Source organism: Phyllostomus hastatus, unplaced genomic scaffold (genome assembly GCF_019186645.2).
Source record: "Phyllostomus hastatus isolate PE091 unplaced genomic scaffold, TTU_PhHast_1.1 phas_contig_1048, whole genome shotgun sequence".
NCBI lineage: Eukaryota > Metazoa > Chordata > Mammalia > Chiroptera > Phyllostomidae > Phyllostomus > Phyllostomus hastatus.
The window spans coordinates 1,934,657-1,948,892 of NW_025333513.1; positions in this window are offsets into that span (position 1 = coordinate 1,934,657).

Sequence of the window (14,236 nt, forward strand, 5' to 3'; positions counted from 1 at the left end):
GTAAAGTGTCCTGTAACTAGTTGATGTTTTTAAAGCTAATTAAAAGGAAAATCTTTGCTCTTTCTCCCAAGCCTAGACCTAGCTGGGGGTTGGGCCACGGGGATGGGCTTGAGGGTGTTTTTACAGCATTGCAGCGAGCATCCTTGTGGCTCTTAACTGCTCGACCCGAGCCCACGAGGTTGCGGCAAATAGTTGGGAAAGAGAGCAAGGCTCCTGCTTACTAAAGAAGGTACAGTTGCAAAACGGTCACAAGAAAGAGCAACCTAGGAAGAAAACCCTTTTCCTCTGAAATTCAACACACCCTACGACCTTCCCGAATAGCACTCAGGGTCATCAGCCCTTACGTGGGCTGGTGCGCGCAAACTCCAACCAAGTTGGTGTGTCATCCACAATGACGGCTCGTAGCCCTGGGTCCCTCCCTGTTCATGGGCGCCAGCTGATGGGGACCCCTTGAGCCAAGGTCCGAGACATTGTGGATGGGGGAGAGACATTCACACAAACTACTGAGTCCTGTGGAGGAAAAGGGCAAGCATAGCTTCTCTCTCAAGGGGAGCAAAAGCTGTGGCCTCTGCCATGACAGGCCTTTATTTCTTTTTCTGGGCATATTGCATGATGGTCCTCATTTACTATGCACAGGTTCACTTTAGGTGGTTACCTTTCACAGAAAACAAAGGAGCCAATGCGGCTAATCACACCACAGAAGAGGGATATTTGCAAATGAAAAGGGAACAGTAGTTGAGCCAGTTACAATCATCCTTGGAAGGTTTAGCATGGATTTTAGGAAGTTACAGTAAGCACTTGCTGTCTTCAATTCTCCCTCAAGGGTGAGGGAGTTTTAGCAAAAGCAAGTCTCAAAGTGGCCTAGGTACATTGCAGGCCTGATTCCCCACAGGAAAATCTATCCATGGGCGTGGGTCCTGTGCATCTCCAAGTGGGAGCTAGGCCCACGCCACACAGAACAGTCTCCTACACAAACTTTTAAAAAATTGATTGATTTTAGAGAGAGAGAGGAAGGAAGAGAGAGACAGAACAAAACATCAGTTTGTTGTTCCACTTATTTATGCATTCATTGGTTGATTCTTGCATGTGCCCTGACTAGGGATTGAACCCACAACCTTGGCATGTTGGGATGACACTCTAACTGTAGGAGGGTGCAGCCAAAGGGTGCCCAAAAGAAGGATTTGTAATGGAGTTCAGAACTCAAGGTGTCCAGGAAATATTAGAAAAATATATAGAATGTCCTCACCCTCCACACCAGGGGAAGGGACACATGGAGTAGGGCCATTGAGAGCTGTTTCTCATAGCAACAGCCTTGCAGCTACCCTCTGGCATGGTCATTTAGCATATCTATAACCTTTAACTGGTTGCATAGATATGTTAAATAGCTGTGACCAGCTCTGAGCCAGGGGAATGGAAGTAACTTCCCCACCAAGATATAACTGGGGGGCAGGTCCCCCGAGTTACAGCGCCTTCGTGGGAGCTCAGAGAAGATTGGCTCCATGACATGGGGCCACTCCTGCCCAGACTCATGATGGCAGCCCAGTAAAGCTGGAGGGCTTTGAGAGTTCTGGCATGTGAAGCCAAGTGTGGGAGTGTTACAGAACACACAGCAAGGGGGGCCTGAGACAATATACTATTATTGAAAGAAGGCCCCAGGTCCGTTATGTCCGCCACCAGAGGAAAGACGTCTCTCAATGCCAGAGATTCGTGAAAAGGAAAGGAAATGTTTATTTAATGTTATACAAACTTAAAGTAGTGACCTAATGTCTTTATCAAAATCCCAAAGTCCCTTAAAACACCCACAAACAGACACAGTCCTTCCTTCCTTTCCCCTTTGCCCAGTCCAGAGTACCGTATCTCAGGAAAGGAAAACGAAGTCCATGGCTCAGACAGTCCTCTGGTTCTTCGTTAGTCCTTCTTCTCGACTGGGAGACCTCCCTGGGTTCCCGGCACCCTTGGCTGAGTCGCCGGGATCTCTGCTAAAACCAGGTGGTGGTTCCCCTTCTAAAGCTGTGGGGGCCCCCGCTCTGTCCAGGCCTCGTGGTTCTCCCTCTCAGGGCTGCGGGAAGGGGAGAGTCCCCACTCTGCCAAAGCTGCGTGGTTCTCTCTCTCAGGGCTGCGCATGGTTCACCTCCTCAGGGCTGCGCATGGCTCTCCCTCCTAAAGCAGCATGGTTCTCTCTGGGATGCAGGAGTCTCCACTCCATCAAAGCCGCGTGGTTCTCTCTTCTCAGGGATGCAGGAGTCTCCACTCTGCTAAAGACGCATGGTTCTCCTTCTCAGGGCTGCGCATGGTTCTCCCCTCTAAAGCACCACGGTTCTCTCCCCTAATGGCCGCCAAGTCTGGGTTTTAAATCCCCGCGGCCAATCTTCCTCTGCAGCCTCATTTCCAACTCCTCCCACACTCGGTTTCACTTGCCAGAATTCATATCCTTCCAGCTTTACTAGGCTGCCATCATGAGTCTGGGCAGGTGTGGCCCCATGTCCTGGACCCACTCTTCTCCGAGCTCCCACGCAGGTGCTGTAGCTTGGGGGATCTGCCCCCAGTCACATCTTGGTGGGGAAGTTACTTCCATTCCCCTGGCTCAGAGATGATCACAGCTATTTAACATATCTAAGCAACCAGCCAAAGGCTATAGATATGTTAAATGACCACGCCAGAGGGTAGCTGCAAGGCTGTTGCTATGCAAAACAGATCTCAATGGCCCTGCTCCATTTGTCCCTTCCCCCAACCCACACCCTGGGTGGGGGGATGGAGACATCTTAAAATCTCTTGGACACCTTAAGTTCTGGACCCCATTTCTAATGCCCATTTGGGGTCCCCCCTCTTGGCTGCACCCTGTAACAGGAGGAGTCGGAAATGGGGCTGCAGAGAAAGATTGGCACGGGGATTTAAAAACCCAGACTAGGCGGCCATTGGAGAAAGAACCATGTGGCTTTAGCAGAGTGGGGACTCCCGCAGCCGTGCAGACACCGTCCGGGATGCATCCGCCTGCGGCTCCTCTACCACCTGGCTCTGAGCCCCAGCCGGCTCTGTAGCTGTGGCCGCGAGAAGGGGCCACCGCTAAGTGACTTGGGAGCACCGGGTCACTGCCTGGCCGCCGCAGCCACCACCAGGCCTCTGCACGCTGCACCCGTGCTCTCACCACTAGGGCTCAGCCAACCTCGCAGCCACCTGCTCTGGCCAGGACACGATAAGCTCCGCGCTAGCCCTCTCAGTGCTGCCGCTGCTGCTGCCATCACTTTCCCAGAAAGGGGGATCACCCCCCTTCCCCCCGCAGCCATGGGAAGAATCACCACGTGGCTTTAGCTGGAGATCCTGGCAACACAACCAATGGTGCAAAGGAAGGCCTGCCAGCTGAGCACAAATTACTAGGAAAAACTGAGAGCTGCCTAAGCCACGGACTTCTATTTCTTTTCCTGAGACACGGTACCCCAAACTGGGCAAAGGGGGGAAGGAAGGACTGTGTGTGTTTGTGGGTGTTTCAAGGGACTTTGGGATTTTGACAAAGACATTAAGTCATTACTTTTAGCCTGTATAACTTGAATAAATAACTTTTCTTTTTCACCAATCTCTAGCATGAAGAGCTATAATTCTCTGGCTTAGGGAAAGGTGAACCTAGTACAGGGGGACCCCAGGAGAAACGGGGATTAATTCCGTAGCATTGTGGGATCCTTTTCCCTGGTGGCCAGTCGGGGAGGATCATGGAAAACCACATGTGTAGTAGCTTTAAAGTAATGCAACTACTTGCATATACTCAGTAAAAGCTCACCAAAACTAGCCAGAAAGGATCCTCCCTATAAGAATAGAGTCCCTCCAGCCCATGAGGTCAATCTCTGCTTGGAGTTGGCCTGCTCCCATGTTCTCTTCTATGAACTCTGGGTGTTTGGTTCAATTCTTTATTCTGATCACTAAGAACCTGGTTACCTGTGCCCACCTGTGACATAACCAACTGAGCTACTGGGCCAGGGCCCTCTACATGAATTCTTGATACCATAAAGGGTACCTGGCCCTGAGGGAGTCTGCCTAGGGCTGGCCAGTAGTGTGTGGGTTCTTGACTAAATGCAGGGAAGATTTTACAACATGAATCCAGGTGACTATGAGGGTATGTTTATTAAAACTGGGGACAGTGAAATAAGGAACGGCTTAGCATAGAAGAAGCAACCGGAAAGCTTAGGATGGGCTGCTTTAGTTCACTTGGAAGTCAAAGAAAGGGGGCCTTGGGGACAGGGTCAAGGTGTTAACCTGAGATAAACTGCTGCTGCTTATTGCTCCCCTGGTTGCAAGTCTCATGGGGACCTTGGAACTTCTGGAGATGCCTGCCTGTGGGGGAAGGAGAGCGGAAAGGGAAAGGTGCAGCAGGCATGATCCTGTGCACTGGGGAGGGAAAGTGTACACTTGGTCCTTGGTTTTGAGGGTTTTTAAAGGTTGGGAGTTTAGGGGAGACTTAGGGGAGGGTCTCAATATAATATTCATCAGCTTATGCAGATGTGCCAAAATGAGATTTATTCCCTCAACTTCGTCTCTTCGTGGATGTGGTTGACACAAATTTCACTAACTGGATTTCTGCTATCTAGTTCCCTGAGTAGGGTTATTTAAGCTACTCACCCTCTGGTTGGAGAGGAGAAGTATAAACCATTTACTCATAAGTGTCCTTGGTTAGGGAAGATAAGATTTTGAGATTTACCTGGTGGCAGTAAACTGCTTGGCCATTTAACTGCCTGTCTCAGTTTCCCTGTTCCACTTGTCTTGACTACTGGCTTGTCTCATTTTGAAAACATGCTAGAAAGCCAAACACAAAAGGCCACTTTTGCATAATTCCATTTATATGAAATACTTAGAGTAGGCAAATCCACCTTGGCTGGGTGGCTAAGTTGGCTAGAGCGTCATCCCCCTTATGCCAAGGTTGGAGTTTTGATCCCCAGTCAGGAAACATACAAGAATCAGCCAATGAATGCATAAATAAGTGGAATAACAAATCAATGTCTGTTGTCTGACTGTCTGTCTCTCCTCCCCTTCCTCTCTAAAAATCAATCAGTAAAAATTTTTTTAAAAAGATAGGCAAATCCATGGAGACAGAAGCAGATTGAAGGAGTTGGTGGATGGGGAAATAGGGAGACTGCTAATGCATACAGGGTTTCTGTTTGGGGTGGTCAAAATGTTCTGGAACTAGACAGAGGTGGTACTGCATGGTGTTTCAGATGTGTCAGGATAGGCTGGGTAGGACAAAATGGCACCTGGACTACAGTCAATCATGGTGGCTGAACCATAACTCAGAAGAGATGGCTGACGTCAAACCAGGATGAGAGGGGAGCCACCAATGATATGTTGCTGCTTTGTTCACAAGGAACCAATCCCCAGCTCCCACAAAGAGCCCACCAGAATAAAACCCCGCCATTTTTCCTGCTCGGGGCAACTTCTCTGATCCCTTTTCTCTGGATCAGAGAACTTCACCCAGGAGCACAAACCCCCCAAATAAAGCTCTATTCTGCCTAATTTTGTGGCTAATTGGCATTCATTCCTCAGTGGGGTCTAAGAAAACCTTACAGGATGTACTTAATATACAATATTACTTTAAAATAGTTAAAGAATTTAAACACATAGTTTAAATTTGTGTATTTTATAATAATAAAAATATTATTGATTCAATATCATAAAGTTATCGGTTCTTCCCAAGTTAATTAATAGATTTAATGTACTCACAGGCAAAACCCCACCAGGTATTTTGTGGAAATTGTCAAATTGTTTCTAAAAAGTATATGGAATTGCAAAAGGCAAAGGATAGCAAAAATATCTTGGAGTAAAAGAACAAAGTTGGAGGTACCATGACTCACCATAAAAATATAATCATCTTTAAGATGGTGTGGTATTGGTGCAAGGATTGACAAACTAATGTTATACGTTTTCTGTATCAACTCCCCACATCAGAAAATGAAAATGACTGGAGTGGAAAAATGATGAAGACTGCAAGTGAACTTACAAGACTAGAAAAGCATGTATATCTGAAGTGATAAAGTCTTCTAAAGGTGAAAGTATAAAAAGATATATGCATAGCCATGTTCACATTTCCACTTACCACAGATACCATACTTCCTGTATGTAAGAAAATAAAAACATTACTAAAATGAAGTTGACTATGCAAAAGTTTACAAATATCCTTCCAAGAAACATATTCCACTGGAGGAATAATGCTGGGAGGGACTAAGTTGGAAGAAGAGGAGCGCCATGGACTGAGCAGTGTCCCCACACAGTTCATATGCTGAGGCCCTAATGCTCAACGTGATGCTCAGCATTTGGGGGCAGGGCCTTTAAGAGGTAATTAAAGCTAAATGAGGTCATAAGGGTGGGGGTTCATCCAACTGTACTAATGTTCCTGTAAAGATGGAGACACCAGGAGTGTCTGTGCCCTGAGAAAGGCCATGTGAAGACCCAGAGAGAAGGCGGCAGTCTGTAAGCCTCAGGAGAAACCAAACCTGCCAGCACCTTGATCTTGAGCTTCCAGTGTCCAGAGCTATGAGAAGACAAACATCTGTTGTTTAAGGTGCACAGCCTGTGGTATTTGGTAGTAGCAGCCCCAGCAAACTAATATAAGGAGCCACTGATACTTGACAAGAAATATTTAAATGAAATTTTAGATCGTGTAGAGAGGACAGTTTCTGTTGCTTACAAGAGATCATAATTATGACAAGAGCAGAGAAATTACATTAAAAAATGCAGCTTCTAGCACAGCACAGGGTTAGCAGAAGCTGCATAACATAAGCAACGGGAATGTAACACTTGTCCATTTTGCACTTCTTGTCAGCTTTGTCAATACTTTCACAAGATGACTCACTTCTGAAAACTCCATTGCCAAGGCAAGCAGACTGTCCACTAGCTTTGTGGATCCAGGCCTGCATGGGCCTCACATGCGCCTCACATGCTTGCTGCTTCACTCCTTCTGAAGCTCTTTCACCTTTACCCACCACTAAACGGCAGCATTGATTAGAGCCTCCCATTCTCCCTTCTCACCTCCAAACCTCGCTCAGGAAACACTGCAATCTTCAGTAACCATGTTTAAAAACTTGTCTTGTTTATTTTATCATTGCTAAGTGTTATCTGCCTCCATTATGTGTCTTTAACATATTATTTCACTGTTCATTTGCATTACAGCACATGTATTGAAGTTAAAAGGAAAATACAGTTAACATTCAATAATGTTCTTGCACAAAGATAGTCATTAATGAGTAAATTAAGTGTTGAACAGTTGGGTAAGTAGTGTTTTAAAGGCATTATATTAAGCAAAAAACCCCTGGTGAATTGTTACATGTATTTTTTAGAGTGTTTCAAGTACTGAGGGAAATCGGTTGGGGTTTTTAGATGTCTTCGGAATAAATTATTATTATTTTTTCATTTAAAATAATTATGTACAGAGTCCCACTATCTAAAAATTCACTACCCAGCATGTTTTTAGGAATGGATTGTATCCTCCGAGGGATGGCTGAACTAGGAAACAAGGTACTGGAAAGGACAAAGGCATATAGTTATCAAGTTGCTGTGTACTTAATGTTGCATTCCATTAGAAGACATATGATCAACCGTTTGTAATGCTAAGACTGACCCCCCAGGTGAGGGTGGTGACAGTTTGATCACTTGGTTTACAGTTAACATTTCTCTCTTGAGACTAGAATGTACTCTGTGTGGTGTAACTTTGGCTCTACATGAATGTTTACAACCCTCAATCATCTATTGGTTTTAACACCAATTGATAATCTTGCCCAAATCAATACTTTTGTGGAAGTTTGTGAAATTTTGTTTTCCTAATTATTTTATTTCTTTTACATTGTTTAACTAGAATTCTGTGAAGGTTTTTTTTCATTGACTAGGATTATTTGGTTATCCAAAAATAAACTTTTATTGGCACACCAAAATAAATGCTTACTATTTTTTCTTTTATTACCAATTTTCAAAATTAAGTAAACTGTTTTTAATAGTTGTCTCAGATGGTAACAAAGCAGACTCTTGATTTACTCTCATGTTGAGTCTCAGGGTAGAGCTGCTTTGACTCTGTCTTGGTAGTGTGGACTAATGTAGTTGTGTCCTGTAGGGTCCAATGGCACAGCATCTCTTATCACCCAAGCTGGGTACTGCAGGTGTGTCTGTGGGCTGAGTACACTCTCCTCTTGTAGTTGAGCCCTGGTCGATGTTGGCAAATCTATGCGAGGGATTTACCCAGGCCAGTCAGTTGCAATGACTGGCTGTGACCACTGACCACCAGCCTCTGCTGTCTGTGGAGGATCGGCTGTGCAGGGGCAGGGTCGTGGTGCTCTAATGTGGTCTGTAGCTGTCCACTGGTTGTGCTGGCCATGGAGTTTCCTGGGTTGTGCAAGCCGAGGTCAGCCCCTACCTGTGTTGCCCGGGGCACCGTGCCTGAGCTGTAAAGCAATCTGAGATGCCTGCTGCTTGTGCTGGGCCTGGAGATTCCCAGGTGAAGCCAAGCAGTGAATCTAATCCGGCTGCTGCTAGGGCTCACTGAAGCCAGCTGTCACTTGTTTGATAGAATTTAGGGGCCAACACCAGTCATTCTTATGGAAAAGCAGCTTGGGTGGGCCCATAAATTGGATGGGGTAGAGCTTCTGGGGATCTCCAAGGTGGGTCAAACAGTGTTAGCCAGGTTGATGGAGTCTCAGATATAGCACTAGCCTACCTACTATGCGTGCGGGGGAGGGGATAGGGTTTAGCAAACAGACAATGGCCTCTGCTTGCCTTGATGCCAGACATTTCAGTTTCTCCCTGTGTATCACTGGTGCCTTTCAAGCTGCTACCCCAGTGCCGGAGCTCAGAGGGAGTGAGTCTGAGTGGGTGAGTCTGTGTGTGGGTTCTTTAAGAGGAACTGCTTGGGGCTCCAGCAGTTTCTTCCACTGACTCAATCCCAGCCAGAAGCTGTGGTGATTTATCTTCCTGGAACTGAAATCCTGGGCTGGAGTGGGTGCTGGTGTGGATCTGGAACTCCTCGCTCCTGAGATATCCCTCTCAAATTTTTATCCCTGTGGGTGTGGGACCAGCCCATTCCACATCTGAACCCCCCCCCCCCGCCTCGCCCACCAGTCTGGATAGATGTGATTTCTTTAATTCTGTAGTTGACAGACTTCCATTCAACTTGATTTCTGATGTTCTGAATGATGGTTGATCTATATTTTAGTTGTAATTTTGATGTAGTTGTGTGAAAGGCAAGCCAGGTCTGCCCACACTACCATCTTGACCCGAAGCCTCATTATTCTTTTAGTTGCTCAGATTGTTACAACTTTGTTCAATGAGAAAACTTTCATATGGGTTCCTGGGCCCTTTTGACATGACATTATCTCCAAAAGCTTTCTGGCTTCTTAACACAAAAACGTGTCCCAGGCACATCTTGTAAAGTGCCTGCTATAGACTTGAATCAGAGGTTTCTAGAAGAATCCATACTTTGTTTTTGTGGGGAATGGGATTAGAGATTACAACATGGGCACTGGGGGTGCTCATTGCTTCTAGTTCATTGTATAGAAGCTGATGTGAACAAAACCATCTTCATCTTTGTGTCCTTTCATTCTGTGACCTTTGAGCAACCTCACTGTCCTTAGTGAGCATACCAAAGCTTGCTAGTTGATGATTATCTGTGTTCCTTAAAATGTAGCTAGCCACGAATATTCTTGTTAGTAACACCTGGAATGGCATGACAATTGAGAAATATCAAACTGGTAAGACTATGAATTATAAACAATCATCTATAACAAGATCACCTTGTTATAGATGATGGTCTCTGGTGCTACTGCATTCTTTGTTCCTTTGTCTTGTCGTTCATCAGTACCTGCGTTATACTATTTAGAAAGTACTGGAGCAAGAGTCTATTAGCAGAAAAGTTGTGCAAAACTACTGGACTGTCTATCTGCTCTAGCCCAATGTTCCTGTAAGTAAATTACCCTATAATAAATTCTGTCCTATTCTATGGAATTGTGATGCGGGTGTCCGTGGCATTGTGGATGAGACGAGACAAATTCACACAGACTACCATGTCCTGTGGAGAAAAAGGGATGGCATGGCTACTCTCTTAAGGGGAGAGCACCCCGACCCTTGCCTTGACAGGCTATTATTGGCTTTCTAAAAGCATACATCCAAGAAGGTTTTCATTCATTATGCTTAGGTTTGCTTTAGATAATTACTTTTTACAGATAACAACAGAAGGGATGTTACTGATGATTTCTTACAGATTAACAAGGAAAAAATGTTGCAAATGCAAGAGAACAATAACAGTAATTGGTCTGGTTACACTTTAGTCCTTGGGAGAATTAGCACAGACTCCAGGAAGTTACTTTAAAGATATGCAGTAAGGATTTGCTGCCTGAACTTAGGGTGAGGGAGTTTTAGCAAGAGCAAGTCACAAAGCAGCCTAGGTATAATGCAGGCCTGATTTCCCATGGGAGAACTGATCTGTGGGTTTGGCTCCTACGTGCCGCAACGCGCCTACTGGGCTTTTCAATAGGGATGAGCTACAATTGCCATTGTCAGACAGATTGGTTCCCTGTAGAATTGTCTGCTCGCCTTTCATTCTGAAGATACCTTCTCATTACAGTGACCAGTATACCTTTGCCCCACCATAGGACATCCATTTCAATGGAGAGGGACAGAAAATAGATATTTGAAAACTCATGAGTTTATATTGATTTTTAATTTTTAATACTATTATATTTTCATGTTTTCACTTAGTTTCTTCGGTTATATAATTATATATCTTTCACGGTAAAATATTTATTCCTTATATTATTAATATAATTACTAATGTCATTTAACCTATTTATAAGAAAATACTGTATTTTCAAAATTTCAGTACTGGTAATACTATGAACAATGTAACTTTTGGGAGAAGTTTAAAATTTAAGCAATTTTATTTAATATTTAAGAGTTTAAAGTTTGAAATTTTGGTTGGAGTTTTTCTTTTCGGGGAGTGGTCCTTAAGAATACATCCCATTAAGGATGTAAAGTCTTTAGAATTAACTCTTTCTATGTGATTCTATTGCCAAGGTAATATGGTTCATCTGTTCTCAAATTAAAATAATTTAAAATTTTTGCCCTAGCTGGTGTGGCTCAGTGGATCGAGCACCAGCCTGTAAACCAAAGGGTTGCTGGTTCTATTACCAGTCAGGGCACATGCCTGGGTTGCAGGCCAGGTTCCCCAATGTGGGGTGTGCAAAAGGCAACCACACATTGATGTTTCTCTTCCTTTTCCCTCCCTTCTCCTCTGTCTAAAAATAAATAAATAAAATCTTTAAATAAAATAAAATAAAAGTTTTTACTTTTATTTTTGATTAGGTAATGGAATACATGATTCAGAGTACTGAAAATTCCACTTTGGTGGTATGATTTGGTCATAAGCAAGGACTGTATATGCCACCATTATTCAATGTCTATACTTCTATAAAGACTGTGAAATACAAAAAAAAAAGTACACAGAGAGGAATCTTAAAGCACAGTAGTCTTGTTTCTGGGCTTACCAAACTTCCCATTTTACTGGTTTTTTGTTTATTGTAGCAGTGCTTCTTTTTGCAAATATAAGCAAATATTATATCTTTATTTCCTCCCTGCCCTCACTGTCTCTCATATACAACATAGCATGCTTTATATACTATTCTGTACTTTGCTTCTTTCACTCAACAATATATACTGGAGATCTTTCTACATCAATACATAGAGCAATTGATTAAGAATCAAGAAGAAAGTCTTATTAACTTGGACCAGAACACAAACCAGAATGTATTTATAATATAAGATATCTGATTAGACATTCTTAAAGTGTATAGCTATTTCCAAATTTATTCTTAATCTTTGAAAAAAAATGGACTATACATACACAAGTTATAATTTAACTTATATCATTATCTAGAGCTCATATGTATATTTGGCATTTATATTTAATCCATAACTATGGATGAATTTATCTAATCATAAATAACCAATGCCATAAAAAAGGGCCCCTTTAAACCTTAACCACAATACCAATATCACTACTAAAAATTTTCATGATAACTCCCAAATGTCAACAAGTGTCCAGCCAGTGGTTTGAGTTCCCAGTTGTCTCATAAAAGCCAAGTTTAAAATTTTTTTTAAAAACTATGTTCCAAATAAGGTCCACACATTATAATTGGTTAATGTCCTTTAAAATCTTTCAAACCTTAGGTTTTCCTTCATCACTTTTTCCCCTTTGCAATTTTTTGATAAAGAAAATGCGTTGTTTGTTCCTTAGTATTTCCTACAGTCTAGCTGTGCAGATTGCACTGTGGTGTGGTTTAATGTTTCCCTGACCTCTGCGCTTCCTGTGAATTGGTAGTTCCATCTTGAGACTTGATCACATTCAAGTTCGATATTTTGGGCCAGAATAATTCATAGGTGGTAGTGGTGGTAGTGTTTTCCATAAGAAGCAAATAATGTCTGGTTGTTTCTTTTTTTGTGGTGTTAACAGCTACTAATGCCCAAAATCTAGATTCATTAGGTCATTAGTGGTTCATTTATTTATTTTTATTGTGGCAAAATATACACAAATTTTACCATTGAAACCAGTGGTCCCCAACCTTTTGGGTACTAAGGACCAGTTGAGTGGCATACAATTTTTCCATGGACCAGGGTTGTGGGACAGAGGAGGCAGAGCTCAGGTGATAACTCAAGCGGCATCCATGGACTGGGTGGAGGAAGACTGGGGATCCCTGATTTAAACAATTTTTAAAAAAAATTTTAAATTTTATTTACTGATTTTAGAGAGAGAGGCAGTGGGGGAGAGGGAGGGAGACAGAGGAAGAGGGGGAGAGAGAGAAACATTGATTTGTTGTTCCACTTTTTATACATTCATTTGTTGATTCTTGTATGCGCCCTGACTGAGGATCGAACCCTTGACCTTGCTGTATCAGGATGATACTCTAGCCAACTGAGCTAACTGGCCAGGGCCTAAACCATTTTTAAGTGTATATAGTTCAGTAGCATTAAGTCCATTCACAATGTTGTGCAACCATCACCACCATCTATCTACAGAACTTTTTTCATCTCTCCAAACTGAAACTCTGTACCCATTAAACAATCACTCCTCATTTTCTGCTCCCAAGCACCTGGCAACCATCATTCTACTTTCTATCTCTACAAACATGACTGCTCTAAGTCCCTTCGTGTAAGGGGAATCATAAAAGTATTTGTCCTTTTGTGGCTGGCTTATTTCACTTAGCATAATGTCTTCAAGAGTCATTCATGTTGTAGCCTATGTCAGAATTTCCTTCCTTTTTAAGGCTGAATAACATTCCATTGTATGCATATATCATACTTCATTTATCCATTCATCTGCCAGTGGACACGTGCTGCAGATGTGATGTTTCTTAATGTTTAATTTAAAATCACAAGGCAAAACAGTGCTTATATGTGAAATGTATATTGCAGCCAAGTCATCAAAGTTGCTTAACTAACAGGTAATGTCGTGCTGTTAGGCACACTCCCTGTGCTATCAAAAGTTAAAACATAAAGCAAGATCTCTATTCCCACATAAATTTGCAGCAGATTCCTCTGACTGAAAATACAGTCCCAGCAGTGTTTTCTGGACCTCAGTGTAACTACAAAAAAATTTCCTGTACTTAATTTCACAGTTAAGGAGCTTCCACCTATCAATCAGATGTGATTAATCTACAATGTAATGGCATGGTAAAAGGTATCAAGAGAAGAATATAACAGAATTCTATAAATGCCTTTTAGATGATGAATATGCTCAATTAAAATAATATGCTTTGGATTGATTATTAGTATTTGGCTGTGCTGTGTGAAGACATTTTCAAAAATGAAATATGTAAAATCTCATTACAGCAATAAGAAGGATAAAAATTTGCAATTGGTTTTGATGATAGGGAACACTAACTTTGAATCCCAATTAAGTAGCGGACCTGTATTACAAAAATAAATTGTACTCAATTATATTTTGAGTTCTGCCAATAAAAATTTTGATATTTTAACTTTTATGTGCTTATATACTTTATTTTGCTTCTTCTTTTTTTTTTTTTAGAAAGGACAGGGGGATAGTGTACTTCCCCGCGCCCAACATTTTTTTAAAGATTTTATTTATTTATTTTTAGAGAGGAAAGGGAGGGAGAGAGAGAAACATCGATGTGCGGTTGCTGGGGGCTGTGGCCTGTAACCCAGGCATGTGCCCTGACTGGGAATCAAACCTGCGATGCTTTGGTTCGCAGCCCGCGCTCAA